We start from the raw sequence: 2500 nt of genomic DNA on the forward strand, positions 1-2500 counted from the left end.
AAGTCACTGCCCTTTCCTAAAGAACTGCAAAAGTTTAACAACTCTTCCGAATCTGAATTATGCAAAACCTCTGCTAAGCTAGACATCTTAAGGGCTGCCCCTCATGCTGCCCCTGACTCAGTGTGTAACCTTAGTAAATCATTTCATCCCAGTTTTTGTCCTTTTCCTCAAGAATGATGAATTTGGTTTCACAGTCACTTTTTGTTGAAGGACACAAGCACATGAAAGCAAGGCAATTTCTCAAAACAGCCACCAATTCTGTGTGTCAAGGCATCCACCTTTGTTCTGATCCAGAAGGAAGGATACCAAGTTTCAAGACCAAACTTCACCTTGCACTAAATCCAACTGGATCTGAACTTTGGTCACTACCAGCCCCAAAAGTGAAGATTGGGCTTTTAAAAAGATGCATAGTTTGGTGTTCACGGGTTTTGTTAGTTTTGTTGTTTGTTAGGGATGAGTGGAGTTGCTGGAGTGAGAGGAAATTGACACGGCTTTTAGTTTGTCATTTAGGATGTTATGTTAGTAAGGGTTTCAGCTTACATTTTAAAAATTACAATGGCAATGAACAAGGAGCCAGGAGGAAATAGCGAAGCACATTTTCCTGAATAGTTCTCCCCGTCTTCTGTGTTCAGGTTTTACACAGACTTTCAAACCCTGCTTCCTCTCCAGCTTGCTTCCTTCTGAGATGCAGTGCAGAAGTTCATTCTCAGGTTTCCCTTCACTTGCAGCAGAGATGCTGCTGGCTGGCCACGGGCAGTGATGCCAGTTCAGTGTAGTGTGGCTTCCTTTTACCACAGCGTAGGCAGGCTTAGAGCTCAGTCAGTTTCTCTTCCTGACGCTGCTTTACTTTCCTTCTCTGGGATTCCCAAGGCATGGACGCTCATCTGTCTAAAACTCTCCTAAACCGCCCTACTGAAAAATAAATACCTAAGTACGACATAAGCAGTGCACCCAGGCAGGATAATTAGGATTGATGCGCTCTTTTAGGGGCACCAGATCCTCATCCTCCCCTTTCTAGTCGCATTTCTCACCTGCTCATGTGGAGCCCACCTGTGGCTTGCTGGCATTGCCACTGCCTGAAAATGGGGAGATTTCCAAGTTCAAATGAAGACTTGATCTTATATGGTGGGATTCTATTAGGACTGTGGGGAGTTACGTGAAGGAATTAAGGACAGTATGTTGTCCTAGTTTGTGTCACTGCTCCCTTGTTTATGTTCTTTCCCCAACTATTCCCACGCCCCCTCTCCAGATTTTTGCATGGCTTTTATAGCCTTTAGTAATTATATCAGCAGCATGGAGTCTATTTTTATCTCTTTTGAATGTGTGCAACATAAATGTCAAAAACCATAAAATCCCTTTTTAGCAGGTACCTTGTGTGCAAGGTTTCAAAAAGTGTAATGTAGAACTCTGAGAGATGTTGTGTTTTGAGGTCAGACAGATGAAAAATGAAAAACTCAATTTTACCACTTAGCTGCATGAACTTTCAATAAGTCTCTTATCACCTTGAACCTTTAGCTACTGCTTCTACAAAATCAAATTCTGCTGCCTATCTTACAGAGTTGCAGCACTGCACCTAGTTTAGTATCTGGAATGACCCTTTTCCACAGCAGGTGTATCTCCAGACTCCTAAATGTTATGTTTCACGCTTAAATATTTTGTATAAACTTTAATGCTCTCTTTTGCCCTTTGCCAAACTTAAAAACAGAGAAAGAATGAAATCTAACTGGTTCAGTGTGACTACTGTAAATTATCATAAGATCTAGTCACATAATAATAAGAGAAATGTACAGAAGCCACTCTCACCTAAGACTGTCCCTGGACTTAGCAAATAATAATAACAACAACAACTATAATAATACCTAGCATTTATTAAGCACTTATTATAGGCCAAGCTCTAGGTGCTTTACGTGTTTGGACTCATCTAAATCTTCACTATCACCCAGTGAGACAGATGCTGTCATTATCCCCTACACTGAGACAGGTTAAATATCTTGCCAAAAGTCACAAAGTAGTAAAGAGAGGGGCTCGAATTCAAATTTAAGCAGTCTGACCCCAGAGCTTACAGAAAAATAAAATGCATGAGAGAGAGGAGCATGCATATTGCTCTAGCTTCTAGTACAAAATCGTTTCCTCTCTTTTCACTTCCTTTTTAGAAAAGGCCCTTTAGGGAGGCCAAGTAGGACTGTCATAAGGATGCTTAAACCTGGAGTCCCTTACTCAGCTACTAGTTAAGGGCCACCGTGCTGCAAGGGGCAAAACGGCCTCAGCATGTCCAAGAGGTCTGGTGCATTTTTCATGGCTCATTAGTTTATCTTTAATTTAACATAGTCGGAGAGAATTCAGAGTTGTGAGAAAATGTGTTCTTTTCTAGTAAAAAGCTTGCTATCATGAAGAATAAACAAGTTGGGAGTAACTTGGAGACATAGATGGGATAATAAAAAATAATAAAGGGCATATTTGATGGCCATAAAACATAATCCAGTGATCAAAGAAAGAACAT

The 2500-nt window shown here is 40.9% G+C and overlaps 1 protein-coding gene and 1 long non-coding RNA gene across 4 annotated transcripts in view; both read left to right on the forward strand.

Moving 5' to 3' along the window:
* ZEB2 (zinc finger E-box binding homeobox 2) overlaps window positions 1-2500 on the forward strand; it is a 131217-nt gene that overhangs the window by 68508 nt on the left and 60209 nt on the right. The window lies entirely within an intron of this gene.
* The window catches only part of LOC107512941, a 78086-nt gene that overhangs the window by 60706 nt on the left and 14880 nt on the right, over window positions 1-2500 (forward strand). Inside the window, exon 1 of the long non-coding RNA XR_001597443.2 lies at window positions 1-2500. This exon is cut by the window's left edge and continues 60706 nt beyond it; it is cut by the window's right edge and continues 6205 nt beyond it. This is a non-coding gene — a long non-coding RNA (uncharacterized LOC107512941).

This window comes from Rousettus aegyptiacus, unplaced genomic scaffold, assembly GCF_014176215.1.
Source record: "Rousettus aegyptiacus isolate mRouAeg1 unplaced genomic scaffold, mRouAeg1.p scaffold_m13_p_2, whole genome shotgun sequence".
Lineage (NCBI taxonomy): Eukaryota > Metazoa > Chordata > Mammalia > Chiroptera > Pteropodidae > Rousettus > Rousettus aegyptiacus.